This window comes from Manacus candei, unplaced genomic scaffold (genome assembly GCF_025592945.1).
Source record: "Manacus candei isolate 608988 ecotype Guabito, Panama unplaced genomic scaffold, ASM2559294v1 h1tg000016l, whole genome shotgun sequence".
Classification (NCBI taxonomy): domain Eukaryota; kingdom Metazoa; phylum Chordata; class Aves; order Passeriformes; family Pipridae; genus Manacus; species Manacus candei.
Genome location: NW_026138064.1, coordinates 9,447,535 through 9,465,280, shown reverse-complemented (window position 1 = coordinate 9,465,280; position 17,746 = coordinate 9,447,535). Strand labels below are relative to the sequence as shown.

The 17,746-nt window shown below is 40.1% G+C and overlaps 1 long non-coding RNA gene across 1 annotated transcript in view; it reads right to left on the bottom strand.

Annotated features, from left to right (window-relative positions):
* Nucleotides 1-12,213: 12,213 nt before the first annotated feature.
* The window catches only part of LOC127469000 (uncharacterized), a 38,917-nt gene continuing 33,384 nt past the window's right edge, over nt 12,214-17,746 (bottom strand). Inside the window, exons 2-4 of the long non-coding RNA XR_007903772.1 lie at nt 15,352-15,450; nt 12,839-12,975; nt 12,214-12,294 (exon numbers count right to left, since the gene is read on the bottom strand). This is a non-coding gene — a long non-coding RNA (uncharacterized LOC127469000). The remainder of the gene's footprint in view (nt 12,295-12,838; nt 12,976-15,351; nt 15,451-17,746) is intronic.

Below are 17,746 nucleotides of genomic sequence, written 5' to 3'. Positions count from 1 at the left end.
GTGTTTTGGACTTGATTTTTCTCCAGTTTACTCCGCAACAGGAAGAGTCGTTAGGAAATTTTCCTCAGTCAGTGGCTTCAGGTTTCTATTAAAAACTTTTGCTACTTGCAATACTTCTCAAAACCTTTAAAAAACAAAACTAGCAGTGGAATTATTCAATCAAATGGTATTAAAAGCACAGATTATGCTTTAGAAACCACTTACAAAGAAGGTTTTTACAGATCAGTAAAGAAGCTAGCAAGGAGGGGCCCCTGATATGAATGGAAACGTTTGTTTCAATCCTCATTTATCTTAAGGCCTGGGTGCTTTCTGGACAGTGAAACATTCTTCTCCTCCCTGCACTTGGAAAAGTGAGGATCAAGTTGCGAGAGAGTGCCCTTGAATGCTCAAGTAAGGAATTTGTTAAGTGGCCTCCTCAGCCAACACAGCTCCCATGTTAAAGGTGGTTTCTTAATTCCCTCTGCCCTCAGCAGCAGGATTACCCATCCTTCCTTATCGCAAGGCATCACGGCCAGCTGAGCCTCCACAGTTTTATCCAGCCACAAAACCATGGCCACTTCTCACATTAAAATGTTTGCTGTTTCTCCACCACCCTGAAATTTTAACCTAGCCTTGATAAGGACATAAACCACAGTTTTGTAAAGGTCTCAGTGTTCTCAGGTTTTCCAGGACTGCTCAAGGTATCTCTGTGACTGCAGAGCCTGAGGAATGCTCCAGCTTGCCTGGATTCCACACACCCCTGCAATATAAACATTAATTAAAGAATATTGAGTTTCTAATTGTCACCGAGGCCACCAATTAATTTGATCTGGGATCCACCTATATTTAAGGAAAATGCAAGAAAACACTGGAACATTTTGGCCTTCTTACAAAGAAACATTAGATACGTTAAACATACTTTTGCCTAAGTAGTAGATTCAGTACATATGTGGAGTCCCACTGAATGCCTTCTGAAATGAGCAGTGAAGCTCTTTAACAGAAGCTGAACCTGGTCCTTGCTCAGACAGTGACCTCTACAACTATGTTAGAAACCAGATTTACAGCCCTATTCTCAAACCTAACTTTTGTTGATGGCTGTTGAATTTTGGCCAGAGTAAAGATAAGAGTGTTTTGTCCTGCAACTTGCACAGCTAACTTTAAGCTTTTCTTCTTCCTGCCATCCAAAGCTTCTTGGGATTAGTCAGGACTGATATTGATGTATGAACATCTTAAAAGGACTGTACATAGCTCCCAGGCTGAAGACTAAACATTGCTGTGTAAAACAGAATTTGGCAGTGATTCTATAGGATGAACCTAATCAGAGCAGACAGATTACAATACATGGTAAAGGCATGGAGTTGAAAAGAAAAGAGGACTTGCTCTGCAGTATTGCATAATACATTCTGGAGAAACTAGAAAACCTTTCGGAGCAGCTGGGACAGAGGGAAATGAACCATTTGTTCCCAAGTGAAATAAACAAAAGCAGGAAATGCTTCAATCTGCCTCCAAACTAGGAGAAGAATGGTGGTGAGAAAAATGACCAGAAATTGAACCAAGCTTTTCACATTGCCTAGTTCCTGATAGTAGCTGTGTTTGAAGTGCACAGGCATGTATCACCTCACCCCCTGATCTCAGTCCTGGTGAGCTACTGACCTCGGCAAAGGAACGCAACCTTTGGTAGACACCACTGGATGCCTGCATTGTGGCACCAGGTAGCACAGCTGCTCTATTTTTGAGTCCTGGTATACCACCTGATAAAGGAAAAGTCAGAGGAACCCCTTTTTTTCTCAAAATCACCTGCATTACTCTATACCTGACCAAGAAAATGTTCTTTCAGATACCTGTGATGTGTTTCCCAGAGGAAGGTAATTTTCGGTACAAAAACCCACACAACAAAAGTTCAGTCAGAATGGAAAGACCTGCAATTCAGAAGAAGGACAGAACTCTGTATGGTGTTGATTGTGAAACATTCAACACAGTCAGTCATCTCTTCCTTGTTCATGTTTGGGGGTTTTTTTTTGTTACTAAAACTTCACTGACTGGATCTTTTTTTAATTGGTGATAACCAGCTCCATCAAGGAGTGCACAAAACTGATTCCTACTTGACAATAGTGAAGTTCTCCACATCACAGTTCTCCTTTGAGACTTAAAGTTAGGGACCATTCTGAAATTTTGATTCATGTTAGAAAACTTAACTTGAACTTGAGAACATGAAAAGAAGCAAGCAACCATCTTCTCTAGATTTGCTGCCTTTATAGGGGATCTGTCAAGATTTTATATTTCCCATTTCAAGTCAGACACAGATTCCAGTGCTTCTTCCGCTTTCAGAGCAGAACCAAAACAAGGTTCTTGTTTAAGTAATAGGATGATGAGTCAGTCTGCAACTCTAATCATGTTGCCTTTCTGTGGAAATCTTATTGAAAACTTAGGAGATAAATTTGTCCATTCTTCGAACAGCCTTACATACACAGCCAGTGAATCAATGAAGATGGATGATGTTTGGAACTGACTCACACATTCTGATTCCCATTTCTTCAGTCCCCTTCTCAGTGAAGACTGAAAAAGCTCAGTTCTCAAGATGAACACTTAAACCACTGGGCATCCCCTAAAGGACACACTTGGAGCACTTGTGAGTGACTGCATGCAATAAAACCGTCTAATGCCTCTTGCAAATGGACACAACTCAATCAGACCTTTCTCTTGCACACTTCTGCATGTCAGGAGGCTGCTCCAGCACCTTCTGCAACCTAATTTCCAGGGGGAAAAGACAATCTCTACAGTGAACATGTAACAATTTCTTCCTGCCTCAGCTCTGTTCCTTACTAAAAAATTGCCTCCCTCCAACTATCTTCCACACTCTAGTATACTTATAGTTCAACAGTCACATTTCTTCTTGTCTGTCATCCTGCTAGGATGAGCAGATTTATCTTCTTAAGTTTCTGGTCTTAAATTTCATGTCCAGAGCTGTACACATGTGAATGTAGATATGTTCTCACTACTTACTGGTTCTGCAACACTAAACTGCTGGGAATATGTCTTCTCACAAGTCCTAAAGCACATCTGAGGACTTTCTTTAGTCCTCGATTATTCTGCAACAGTTTACTGAACTGGGAATTGTACTTTAAATGTTCTTGTGCCAAGACGAAGAAGGTAAACACATTTCAGTGGCTGGGAAAATTAGACCCCTCTTGACCTTGCTTTTTCAGTCTGAGCATGAGGACTGTTCTGCTTGCTTAAATTCCTATATTTTTCTGCCTTTCACAAGGAAAAAGTGTAGCTCAAGCAGTTGAGAGAGGCATTTGGAGGAGGAACAATCAGAAGAAGGTTTCATGTTGCAGCAGCTTCCTGAGTAAGAGAAGACAGGCATGGGAAATAATAACTCTGCTCCACTGTCAGGGCTGAGGAGATTTCTATTTCCAATTTAAATGTAATTTTAAGAGCTCTTTGTAGCAGCGAGGGTTCACTTCAAGAACTTGGAGGCTTAGTACACAAACTGTGCAGTCCACAGAAAGGTTCCCATCAACTTCAGGGTGGTGTGCCTTTTGAATGTATGCTCTTAGGCTGCAATCAGGAATGAGGGAGCACTTTAAAAATGCTGGTGCTGTGCAATATTTATGGGGTTTTTCTTCCTACATCATTCAGTTCTTGCACTTGGCTCTTCAGAAAATTCCAAGAACTGCTCATCTGCAGATTGTGATGCTTGGTTTCCATCAGGGAGACCAACAGAGAGACTGGTAAGGAGATCTTAGAAACATGGTTAAGAAGGTGAAATCTGTGTTGTTGGCACTTAACAGCAAGTTTTAGGTTGACTCCCAATTAATAACAAAAAAGTTAATGGCTGAGTACTAAAATAACAGACCAGCCATACATGCAACACACTATGATTTGACATATTGTAATTCCAGTAGCCTTCAGAAGGTAAATACATGCTCATCATACTTACCCACATAATGTTTAGAAATCCTCACTGGTGTTTTTCACAGTGATTAATTAGGTTGAATTATCAGATGGACTAAAAAGCAAAGTATTTTTATTCTGGAAGGAGAACTCCTTGACCAAAAAGAAGGAGAAGATTAAACACTGTGCAGACTTTTCAACTTTGAATATCAACAAAGTGCTTCTAAATAAATTCAGCAGTAAAAAAGAAAGACAGATAGTTCTGAGAAAATGCTTGTTCTAAAGACTGCTTGAAAAAAATCCAGTCTGGAAAGTGGAGAACTCTCCAAATCTAGAGGTGATAAATTTGCGACTCAAGTCATGTCCTAGTTTTGCCCATATACAGTAGCACACACTTGATTTCCATAAGATATCAAGTAGCTGAAGCAAGTTCACAGCACACACTTCGAGACTGCTTAAAGTACAGCAGGATTTCTGAAGTCTAGTAGATATGAACTCTAAAAGTAGATATGGCATTCCTTCCTTTGTATCAATGCTCTGGGTAGTTCAGGACTGCAACCAGCAGGTAAGAAAATATGTACAAATAGGAAATGCCATCCCTGTTTTAACTCCTGGCACTGGAGCTACAAAACCCAGATACGTGGAAGCAGAGTGTGAGGTTGTTTCTATGTCTTTCCAGCTGTATGAAAACCCTGGTTTTCTCGAAGAGCCACCCAAGGGGATAACTTACTCTTTCTTCAAACATTTTTTTGTGGTTTTATTACTAAAGGGGAAGTGCTGCAGGACTTATTTAGGGAGTGATAGTGGATGACAGATTAAATATGAGCTCACAGTGAGAGACTGCAGCACAAAGAGGCAAATACCATACTGGGATGTGGAGCAGAATTATTTGCAAGACTACAGAGGTAATAATTCCTCCATACATGGCCCTGGTGAGGCTCCTCTTGGAAAACTGTGATCAGTTTTGGGCAACTCAATATAAAAAGGGAGTCAATAAAATAGAGTGACTACAATGAACAGTGATAAAGATAAGAGGGTTGGAATGTATGATGTATGAGCAAAAGGTAAGGGAATCAAACTTACTAAGCACAGCTGAAAGATGGAGGAAAGGAAAGGGCAAGGGGAGAAAGGACATGACAACACCTCAGTATTCCTACATGGGTGGGAAACTTTGTGGCTGTAGATGTATTTCAGAGACAGTGAAAAAAAGTTACATTTTTCATAGAAAATTTAAGAATAAGTTTTAACAAATCCCTTGCTCCTCCTCATCATCTTATAGACATTTTGGTTGTGGGAGGGAAGAAAGTAATTCATTGGGGGAGGAGGGGAAAGGAACATTTTGGAAAGAAAATAGATTTTCTCTCAAGGAAAAAAAAAAAAAGAAAACAGACCAGAGTACACATGTCTACACATACAAACACAGGTTTTCACACACTTGTATATTTTGTCCCCAAGAAAAACACATTAATGGAGCATTACTAGCTGGCTCTCATCAAAGGCTGATCTTCAAAACTTCATCTGTTCTCTAAAAAATTAGATTTTCCTGGGTAACTTTATCACATTGTGGCCCACTCCACAACTCATGTAATCACTCTCAGTAGTACGATGTTCGTCATCATAAAAGGGCAGCATTGCACTTGCAAAGGCTTTCTTCTGGATGGATTAGATGGTCTCCATATGGACTGGTGGTCAGGGAAGAGCAGCTGGCATTGCTCTGAAATAAGAAGAGCTCTCAGATTTCAAGTTGCTGAAACCTCGACCTGCTTGGGTATCTCCAGGCACTCAGGCAAACATGATTAATCACAAGGTGGTTGAGCCAGGCTGGGGATGGGGGGAGCAACTGAAGCCAGAGTAGATGAAGACTCTGTAGTTCAGATAAAGCTAGTTTGGAGCTGAGGGGGGGGGACACAATAAAAAAACCTCTTTTTGCACTGTTCATTCCCACTCGTAGTTTTGCATTAGCTCAGCTGCACACCTGCAATTAATACATGAAATTGTCTTCTGGACATGATCTGTTTTATGATGTTGTTTGCATAATCCTTCCACCAACCTGCCTTATTCCTGGAAATTTGTGACTTTTCTTCAACTTCCTAATCACTGTTCTGGGGGAAAAAAATACTAGAACCAAACCAAACACTAGAACCAAATTGTTTAACCAATTTCTTCCTTTCTCTCTCCCTCCCTTACTTTTTCCAGGATAAGTAACAGAGCTGGAGCCTCTTCCTGACTCAACAGTATCTTTCTCCTTCCAACTATTCTTTTGACTGGCAGTGTGTTCTGCTTATAAATCTTCCACAAAAATTGGTGTTTGCTTTTCAAACCTTCAACTCCAAACACAATTCAGCCTTTAAATTTATTAGACTGTATTTATTTTCCCTGTATATTCTTATAAGTTATCCTGGCCATCTTTCCAGTTCTTCTTCACTCTTCATTGCTCATAAAAGCATATTTTTTTGCAGTTGCTAAGGAGGTCCTCATCTGTAAAACAAATAGTCTTCTCAGAAAGGCTAACTTTCTTCCCTGCTTTCTTGCATAACCCTTACAGTAGTTTGGTTTCAAATCTTGTTTCTTTTTGGTTTGTTTTGTTTCAGAGTGGGAAAGATGGCAAAAGACAGACACTGTCATCTCTTTTAAATTAACTGCTTGGTACTGGTGAAGTCAATAGGATGCATTCACTGCACGGTGAGCTATGATTAACCAGAAGCCTGACACACACAAACGACGCAAGCACTGGGAATCCTGGAGCAAAATCTCACGCTGTTACAGCACTCTGAGAGGCTGTGCCGATATCCCAGAGTCAGCTGTCATCCCCAGTATCAGTGCCCTGACTTTCACAGGGACTATTCAGCAGTTTAAGAATTGTAGGCACCTTACCACTGCTGAGAGAAATCAAACAATGGCTTCACAGCAGGATCAGTCCCAGAGCATTCCTTATGAAATTACATACTTTTAAACTGAGAAAAATATATAATTTAGAGGTAATTTTTTTTCTGCAATTGTTGGTGCTGCTTTCATTTACCGTAAAGGAGCAAGGATGCAAGAAAATATTGCCACCCACCCATAAGCACTGAAGAAGGAAACTACAGCAGATTCACTTGCAGGATGGAAGCTCTGTTTAGGATACCTCTCATCTCCATGGGGATTTTTATCTGTCTTTATAGGACTATTTGATGAAAAGGGGAGCTGACAATAATGACTCAAAAGGAAATATCTAAAATAAGGTTTTTGTCTACATCCACATTATTTGAGAAACACTGAAACACTTCCATTTGCACATACACAGAAAATTCACATCAGCACTCTTATCAATGTTCAGATTTTCTAGGCCTGTATCCTAGAGGAATTTGAGTCTCCATCTTGGATTTTGAACTCAATTGTCATTTCTTCTATAGTGTACTCTACCAAAACTTGTTGTTCTCACTCAGACACCTATTTCTGATGTGTAGACATCCAGAAAATCACATCTGGTTTGTCTCCACATTTGCTTGTTGAAAATAAGGCTGAAAGAAGCCTTATTTGCATTAAAATCTGGACAGTCATTCACTGTAATTCCACAAAGGCTGAATTTAGTTAAAAAAGAAAGCTAGAAAGGTTCAAGTCTAATGTGAATTAAACTAAAATCTCCACCTCAGTTAATGTTAGATGCAAACCATAGAAAAGCCACAATAAATAATTTAGATATTGTCAAGCAAAACATGCACTACCTGATAAGGGAGCATTTCCCTTTTATTAACCCCTAATGGTAATTAGCTACTTACGTTACTAAGAGAGCTTCTCACCTTAAAAAACTTGCACATTGATTTGCTTTGAACAGAACAAACAACAAAAAAACTCATATCCTGTGATATTGTCAACACTGAGCCTGACAATGCAGAAGCCAGAACTTCTTTGAAGATAATAGCTCCCATTTCCCCATTAGTGTCGTTTAAAAGTTTAAATTCCTACACTGAGATTTTACTAAATTTCTTGGGTTTGTTTGCATGTTTATTTCAGGCACACACTGAAAGTGGAGACTCAGAACTGTCATTATCTGCTTGCCTAGAAGTCCAGCCTCTCACACAGACCAATTCCAACATCCTTTCAGATATTACACACTTCCTTGACACCCAGAACTATGACCTAGTTGAAAACACCCCAAGTCAGATGTTCTGAGAATCTCATTTATACATAAAAATACTCTCATTGCTCCTTCCAGCCACTGGGAGAAAAAAACCCCAACTGTCTCCAGTAACCACAGAAATCACCTCCATAGAAACATGTGCAATGCACACCAAACATTTTGAAGTCACAGGCCTGTTAGCATTCTGGTCAGGACTAAGTATATTAGGCATCACTCCAACCTGGGTAGCACTAAGGGGGATATTTGCATAATGAGGTGCCCCAGCAGCCAAGGAGATGTGTACCTGATACTTCAGGACACATGGTGGGCATATGTGGGAGCATCAGAGTCAGAGACACACAGTTCCCATCCCCCCCCAGAGTTGCAGGCAACACCCATGGTGTAGGCAAGGCGTGGACAGTCTGCTTTAACTCACATATGGGTATGGGTAGGGGAAGACATTCATTTCTCCCTTCTCCTTTGGTATCCAGCTGCAAGGAAATGGCCAGAGACAAGTCTGAACACGCAGATCATAGAGTCATAGAATGGCTTGGGTTGGCCAGGACTTTATAGGCCAACCAGTTCCAACCCTGCTGCCATTGTCAGGGATGCCACTCACCAGACCAGGTTGCTCAGAGGTCCATCCAACTTGACCTTGAACACTTCCACGGATGGGCTATCCACAGCTTTTCTGGGCAACCTGTTCCAGTGTCTCACCATCCTCACAGGGAAGAATTTCTTCCTAACATCTCCTCTCAACCTGCTCTCTTTCAGCTTAAAGCTACTGTGCCTTGTCCTATAACTATCTCCTCATACAAAAAGTCCCTCTCCCTCCTTTCTATAAGCCCTTTTCAGGTCCTGGAAGGTGCTGTAAATTCTCCCCAGAACTTTCTCTTCTCCAGGCTGAAAAAGCCCAACTCTCTCAGCCTGTCTTTCTATAGCAGAGGTGCTCCAGCCCTCTAAGCATCTTTGTGGCCTCCTCAGAACCTACTCTAATAGGTCCATGTCTTTCTAATGCTGAGGCACCCCAGACATGGACAGACAAGGGATGCAAGAGATCCCTAGAAACTTCCACGAGGGACATAGCCATTCCAGAATAAGGATGCTGGGTGAAGCCTGGCACCACTTCTAATTTTATCTTGAGAAGATCCCACTGGACTGCCTGAGAGGAGCTAAAGAAAGAAAGGAAATTTCAGCTGTAGCCACAATAAAGCTAAAGTATTAGTTCCAGGAATATCTTTACAAAGACCACAACAACAAATGATGGATGTTCCAGAAGAAAAGTACATAGTGTCGTGGAACTATTTTTAATCTTCAATACAAAATGCAGTCTAGTGAGTCACTGGCACAGGTTGCCCAGAGAAGCTGTGGTTGCCCCATCCCTGGAAGTGTTTAAGGCCTAGCTGGATGCAATGTGACTGTGGAAAAGGAACAAAGATAATTCAGGTACTGTCCACTCTAATGCAGTGATCTAAACCAAAGATCATTCTTATTCTCTTTATAACTGATAACTGATACTAATAACATTGTGTTATTTGTAGTTCATATGAGCATTTAGGGAGGTCTTCATTGCCCATACTTTTTCTATGTGTTATTACTCAAGCATCTGGTTGAATTTTTTTTTTTTTTTATGCATTAGCACAAATTTGAAGGAAACATGTAGGTGGTGACCATAATGCTTCCAATTGAACTGCACTAGCAAGCACACACCACAGTAGTTTAGAGATTAAAAATAGGATCATTTGGATGTGTGGATTTGAATATGATTTATGGATCACTTCCAGAGACATTATTGTTGCTTATCATTCAGATGGCTGTAAAAGTGAAGACTGTGAGGGAAATCATGCAAGAGATACATTGCCTGCAGAATGGAGAAAAACATTAAATCTTGAAGTTGCTGATGCAGCAATTAATATTGCAACCTTCACTGCCTCCAATGCACAGAAGAAAAGGGTAGGATAGCCTAGACGCCTGCTTCCCATAAATAACTGATTTCAAGACTTAAAGGGAGAGACAGGCTTAAACATTGCACACTAAAGCCCCTTTGCCTTTCATCTTGGAGGAAATGTTTAATTGGTGTAATCAGGAGCTTGTGCTCAGGGCTCTCGGGTTGCACTTGCTGAACCTACAGGCCTAAAAGACTGCAAAATATCAGGGCAACCACACGTTCAGCAGGGAGGAGGCTCTGTGTTGTCCTGCTGCTGTGTGACCAGGGACACTTGGTGTCTAAAGATCTCAACTACAGAAGCAATTACAGAGGATCACAACTTTCCACAGCTGAAATTCAGAGGCAACTATTTAGACAACCACAAATATTTTTTAGTGACTTTTTTTTCTTTTGTTGCATTGGTCCATCCAGAGCAGACTGTAAGTGCCAAACAAAAGGAAGTACTGGCAAGTGCTGGTTCTCCTTAGTTTGCTTTAAACAGTGGGCTAACTCCACTGGTTCCAGCAAAGCTCACCCTGATTTACAACAGCATAAGTGAGACTAGGATCATGTTGTTCATGTTTTATGTCCATCACTGTGAGGACAAAAAAAAAGTGTATCTGACCAAGTTGCCTGAAATGAGACCTTTGCTTTGGCATACCCTTTCTGACATGATGAAAAAGATTGTAAAGCACATTAATTCCTCAAAGCAGTTGATGTGTGGACACAGTCAACTCCATACAGAAACCAGTAGATTTAAATATACATGCAAATACATGCATGCAAATAATTGTCAGAATAAAATCTCAAACGCATTTGACCAGCACATCAATATCCTTACCTTCTTAACGAATGCTGTTTTGCTGAGAAAATGATGGCTCCTTAGCCAACAGTCATGGTTACTCTTAAATAATTTCTTTTTCACCTATGAGTTCATAAAGTTCAAATGAGACTTTTTTAACCTCACACATTTGCTATTTGTGAGTTGGTTAATAAAAGTAATTATCAATATTCTCACAGAACTGGAGTGAAAATTTAAACTCTTTTGTGTGCAGAGAAAAACTGTGCATGTTCACCAAGAAATTTTATTTCTTTTGAGAAATATCCCGATGACTGTAAAGTTAATAAGCCATTTCCAAACTGAGAAAGGGCTTGAGAGAGGGAAATAGACTTTGCTCAAAAACATGAAGTATAGTTGTCTCATAACCAGCTGTGAAGGTCAGAAGTTAATTAAGGAATGCATGTTTGCAAACTTTTAATTAAAGGGGCCAGTGTGCTAAGAGGGCAATCTAAGAATGAAATATAATAATAAGCCTAATTCAGCCTTACTGTAGATCTCCACTGGTGTGACACGTTTGGGAAACTGGAGTATGTACAATGGGATGGACAAGGTTAATTGTGGTATAACCAGAATTATGGTCATATTATCCATAGTGTGGATATCAGTACAGGACACAGTACAATACATGAGGATATAAATACACCAAACTTTACTCTAACTACCTTCCTAGCGCCCAACAGTACAACCCTGATGTGAACTCAAACATTGTCAGTTTCGACCTGCCTCTTCCAGCAAGATCAGGCTCAGCAACACATTATCAATGTGATGAACTCTGTATCTGGTGGATTTTTGGATTAATGAGCACATCCCATCTTCCTGAGGTGTGAAGAGAAGAAGCTCAGAGTAGTCACCCCCTTGTGCAGAGACGGGGAGCAGCACAGTCCCAGCTACTCGGTAGCAAGAGAGTGGAAAGCAAGTGGCACACTTTGGGAACTCTGTATCTTCAGCTGTACCCAGAGCACACCAGTTCTGCTGGCTGCATTTTAAGGGGCTGTCGTATGACCACTGATCTGCTGGGCACATTTTCCTCAGTTCTGATGCCAACTGAAACAAAAAGTGTACCTCCCTCAGCAGAATGTCTAGAGTTTTGTTCAAATTAGGGCTGAAGTGCTTGGCCAACAGATAGCAAAGGGCTGCACACCCAGCACAGAGGACACAAGACCATCAGGAAGGCTTCCCCCACTCCAAAAAAAAAACCACAACAAAAAACCCAACCAACCAACCAAAAACCCAAAACAAAACAAACAATAAAACCCCACAAAATCAAAAAAAAAAAAAAAAAAAAAACCACAAAAAACCCCACAAAACAGTACAGAAAGTCCTAGTTCGTTTAATTAATTGTCCACTGTCCACTTACTTAAGGGACCTCGTTACAAATATATCCTCATCACAATGACAGGAAATCTATCTGAAAAGTCTGCAAAAAGGCTATTAATGAAGAGAGTTTCTAATGCCTATGAGCTGAAATACCTTTTCACTCCTTTCGCCAGTAGTTCCTGTGGGTCATTTCTGGGGTCAGCAGTGGTGTGCAGAGTAAAGACTCTGCCAGTGCTGGAGAAGGAAAAAAAAAAACAAGAAGAAAAAAGTATTTCAGTATTGTCAATCTTTTATCCTTGAACGATACACTAGAGGCTGACATTTAATACCCTAAGGATATAGATGTTTGAAAGCTGGTTATTGTAACAAAGGAAACCATCCAAACTCTGCAAGACCAAATGGATCAGATAAAGCTGCCACTGAGATAAATCTGTTTTACATCCATTCTTGCAAAAGTTTTGCTAATCTATGTAGTTATAGCTTTCCTGGAGCAAAAGGAGAGAGGAAAAAAAAAAGAACCCTACATTACAGCAAGTCAACATGTTGCCCCTATTTGTAATCTCCAAAGTGTAATGTCATGGTTAGAGAACATTTTTCTCCTGGATCTTGGGTGAACTCTACTAAAATGAGAAAGATAAAGAAAAAATTGAGAAAAAAAAACACAAAGAGTGAGAGAGGGCATGAGGACAAACATGCATGCTCTTTCTGGTTGAACTTCCATGTTAACATAGTTTCTGTTTGTTTAACACATGAATTCAGATCTTTCATAGACACATACTCATCTTCCAACCAGTCAGAAACTTTAACACCCACTCTTCATTATCCGGTATTTATACCGCCAGATTGGACTTTCATATGGAAGCCTGGAGCAATGCTGGTACAGATGGCAAGATGACTCTGAAGAGATTGATGACTCTGAAGAAATACACAGTATTAAGTCAGAAGGTGCAAATGTTAACATTCCAATGCAGAAAAGAAATATTCCTTGCATACACTTCCCAGGTTTGTTTTCTCATGCATTACAAAGAGAAAGAAAAAGCCCTCGACACACCTTGTAGCTGGCAAATGAATGATAAAATTACTTTGGTTTTTTTTGTATGTCAACTGTTCATGCCTCAGGTACTTAACCTTTACTTTAAAAACATGGTTCAGATCCTAGCCTTGAAGGTAGGTGGGAAGAGGGGGATGGTATTCCTGTAAATGTTTCATTTAACAAAGGCAGTTCTATAAGAAAGTTCAGTGGTGAGACTCTGAATGGTATTTATTGTTTCAGATTTCAGGGCTTCCATACATCTGCTGCCCATCAAAGGCAGATACCACATTCATATTAAGTGCCCTGTCTGAAAAGAAAAAAAAAAGCAGCACTCTCTTCTCCACGGCTCAGCCTCCAGGATTATGTGAGATGGGAAGCTGCAGGAAGTCAAAGTTCTAATTTGCTGTAAAGATGATCAACAAGAAAATCTCCTGTTATAAAGGGGAAGGGAAATTTTACTTATCTTTTTACATTCATGGATCCAGATTCAGAACTATCCCTATTCAGAAAAGCTCATAACACGTTCTTCTGTGTCTCCATGCTCAGCAAAGTGTCTAAGAACTTAGCTGAAGCAGAGACCTAAAGAAGAACCATTTATATTTACACTAACTAAGCAGTTCATTTTACCAGGCCCATTACATGATTTCTGACTTTATTAGGTCTGTAATGTATATTTCACCCATGGTGAGAAACATGCTCATTCATTTCTTATGATATCATAGTCTTCTCCATGGTAATCTGGTGCTATGTGAAGAAAAACAATAGAAGAGAAAACTTTTCATGCCAAGATGAAGACAGATAAGGAATTATGTTCAGCTGGGTGGGAGAATATATAAGAGGAACAAAACCACTGGTTCTGAGGATTTGATTTATTTAGTATCTGGCATTGGCCATAAAGTGTGGGTAATGAAAAGCGTAGCTGACCTCAATGCCTCCTTAGCAGCAATCAGAAATTCATTTCAGTGTGTGAGCATTTAATTAGCTTCACTGAGTTTACAAGACCTTCAGTCATTTTAAGATACTCGAGGCAACTACCCCACACATAAGATTACCCTGAATCTGGAATGCCAGCCACTTAGGAAGAATGTCTGGAGAGTTTTAATTGAAGGGGATTCCTTTGTTTTTATATCCATTTGATGTGCCATTACCATTTCCTCCACCACTAATTTACACCAAGGGACTCAACTATTCCAAACAATTGTTTTAATCAGTAAATTACAGAAAAACCTTCAAGAAAGTTTAAGGTTTTCTGTGTCTAGGAAAAGTCAAATGGCACTATTAAATTTTTACAGCTAATCTAATTGTTACACAGTGCAGTCATTGTACCACTTCAGGCATCTGGGGAAAGTCATCACTTTCTCCCTTCTTTTACAAAGGACCTGAAATGTATTTGCTGCATGCATTTATTGTATGCATACAGTAAATATATATGGAGTGGGATTAACTAACAGGAGGCAATTACTAATTTTATTATGGCTTCACGAGGTCTGTATATCAAGCTCCTCTCCCTGGCAGGGATGAGGAATTGCTAAATACAGCTAATTTCTGGGCTGATCTTATTTATATACTGGACGCTAATCCTCTTCACATATCTCATGTGCTTCTTTCTTCTCAGAGATATTGTCCCTCAGTGACGTCCTCCTAGCATTTCATTAAATGCCTTCAGCCTCAGTAAATTACAGCGCTTTAAAAACATAGAGTTTAGCATTTAAAAAGAGAGAGAGAGTTTCTGTACGCTGCCATGGGATAAGGTGCAGCGAAAATCCCATACAAGCTAACTGTACTTCCTAATCAAATGGGTGTAACAGATGGCTGCTAGAGCAAGCCATCACAATGGAAATATCTGCAGTTCTCATGGTAACGGAATCTGCCAGGTCTGAGGGATTTGCTGTTTTCCAGGACATCTGAGCTGCAATCTCTTTCGAGCTGTCTAGCAGTCTCAGTCTCGCTCTCTCTCACTCTCTCAGCATGATGGAGATAGAGTTGAAAGGTGGAGCCTGATTTTGCATTCCAGCTGTGATTAAAGACATGCACACACAAATGCACACATATGCACACGTACACACACACACACACAGAATCAATGGGACTGCATATTCATTATGCTATCTAGAACCTCATTAACCACTCAGCCAGAACAGCAAGAAAATTTTAATATTCCTCCGTCTTTAGGGAGGGAAAGAAAGAAGTGTAATGGGAGAGAGGGGGGAGAGAGGAAGATAGCATGTGTGTGGGGAATTAAGATTCATGAGACATACCTTTTAATAAAGATATGGAGCAATGTTAAAACTAGCAGTTGTTTCCATTTCGTGGCAGTGTGTCAAGATGACTTAACATAGCAGAGTGAAACATCTGGCCTGAAAAAAAAAATAAAATCATTATGTTGAATTTCCAAAACATAATATAGAATCTATGGAAGAAGGAAAAGAAAAAGAAAAAATATAGCAACTGCGTACCTTAATACTAAATAAAAGCATGTGACAGACCTCCTGGTACTGTGTAATTAGAAAGGTGATCCTTCTCATAAGGTGTAGGATAGCATAAAGACAAAGAGCTTTAATTATAAATCTAAAGAATTGGGTTTAAATCCATAGGGCTCTCTTAAAAGGTTCTTATATTTCTGCATGCAATTCAGAATCATCAGCAGGCAGAAAATAATCATTCATGAGACTTTAATAAAAGTCCTTTCCTTCAAATCCCTATCAATTTAAAGAAACAAGAAGAAGCATACTGCCTTCTTTGCTAGACTACCTGCTAGAAAGCACACAGAGAGTTGATTCACAGCTGCCTATTCTCTTGGGTATTTGAGCCTGAAGATCAGACAACATGTAAGAATTCAGCCGTGGCTCAAAATGGAAACAAAGACGACTATTCTTAAAGCAATGTGAAATGAAAAACTACAGGCTGTAGACTGTAGACCTTAGCATGCTGATCCACCACATTGTCCTTGAGGGTACTAAAGTTAAATATATGTGACAGCCAAAGAGATGGGAAAAATGCTTTCCAGAATAAAATGACCCAATCTCCTTTTTTTTTCGTGATGTAGAATAAGCCAGGAAATATAAGCTCCTCAAGTACCCACTCAAGAACTGGGTATTCTAAGATGGTGTTGCCTACCTAATTGTGCATCACTGAAGAACATTTTTATGTGACCTTTTCTCTGCCACGAGTCTATTCCTCTGCAGTAATGACTTCTGGATAAGAGATTTAATTCTTATGTTGGGTTGATTAGTTTCAAATAGATATCTAGGGTTCACTTGCAACAGTTCTGCGACAGGCCTCTTGAGAGGCCTCCAAACCTGTTAACTAGCTAGAAATAGCTGTTGCTGGCAAGCAAAGATGGCTGCAACAACAACAGCTAAATAGAGATAATAGTTTGCATTCAGCACCAAAACATACAGCAATATGAGGGGTACAGACAGTCATGTCTGCTCACAGTGAGCAACGACTTAATGCACAAGCAGTTCCTCACAGTGCAGTAGGGTTCCTCATGCTGCAAAGTGCAGGGTTCCTTAGCGTGAGTTAGCAGCACTCAAATCCATGTCTACTGTCTGCCACTTCTGTGCAAACTAAATAACACAGTTGTTCTTCACCTGACTATGAGAGGCAGCCACCCTTGGACTGACTTTCAAAAGTATGTCACATTCAACAGAGTCAGTAGAAGATTTCAGTTCCTTTCTTAAAATACAGCAGTCATTTGCAACAGGAAAAATGGTGCATGGTTTTACCTTTTAACAGGTAATCAGTTCTGGTTGGGATGAGGGGGTTATAAAAGAACATATACAAGCAGTTCTGTTCATCTTCCCACTATATGAGGTACTGTGTGTCTGTTTCCCCATAAAGTCAATTAAGATTCACAATGCCATGGGCACACATACCTTTCTTTATGTTGCATTCAGCACTATTGTAGACACAAATTCTGCAAATACAGCCTCAATGTGGTTGGTTAAAAATTATTTTTCACTCAACTTGGAATACATCCAGGGCTAAGTAGCAACCATCCCAGCCTTAGTAATGATGCAAGAAACCAAGAAACTCTCTTACACATTCTTACTTGATAAAGCAGCTCTCCAAGTAACTAACTGTTCAACATTGCACTGCACTGCTATTACTGTCCTGCTGATATTTATTCAGAGATCATAGTGTTCCTTGCTGCACGTTGTGTTGAAAGTTCTGACTCAGACTAGATTTGTGTGCTGTGCAGTGTGATCAATGGCGCTTCAAGCCATGGAGCCTCACACACAGAATTTATCCATTCCTGAGGTCTATTAGCTTCTCCTCAAACAGCTAATCTTAGCACACATATGAAACACAAGTCTACTTGCACAGAGCTCTCTTCTCTAGACATCATTTCCTTCCATTCAGAAACACTGTGTTGGTAAGTAATTTTTACTGTCATCTGACAACGTCTCTTGCCCATTGTTCACAGATGGTTCACTTATATGAATCCCTTAGCAGGAAGCCTGTCCCTCAACCTGCTCACCCTACTTGCTTTGTGCCTTAAGCACTATGACTCTACCAGATTACCAAGTCTACTCATTTCTGCTATGCTTCTCGAATATGACATTCCTTGGAGATCAGGACAACAAGAAAGCCTCCCTGACTGTCTAAAAGTCTTTCTTTACCCCAGTCAGAGATCGAGCATCTGATCTT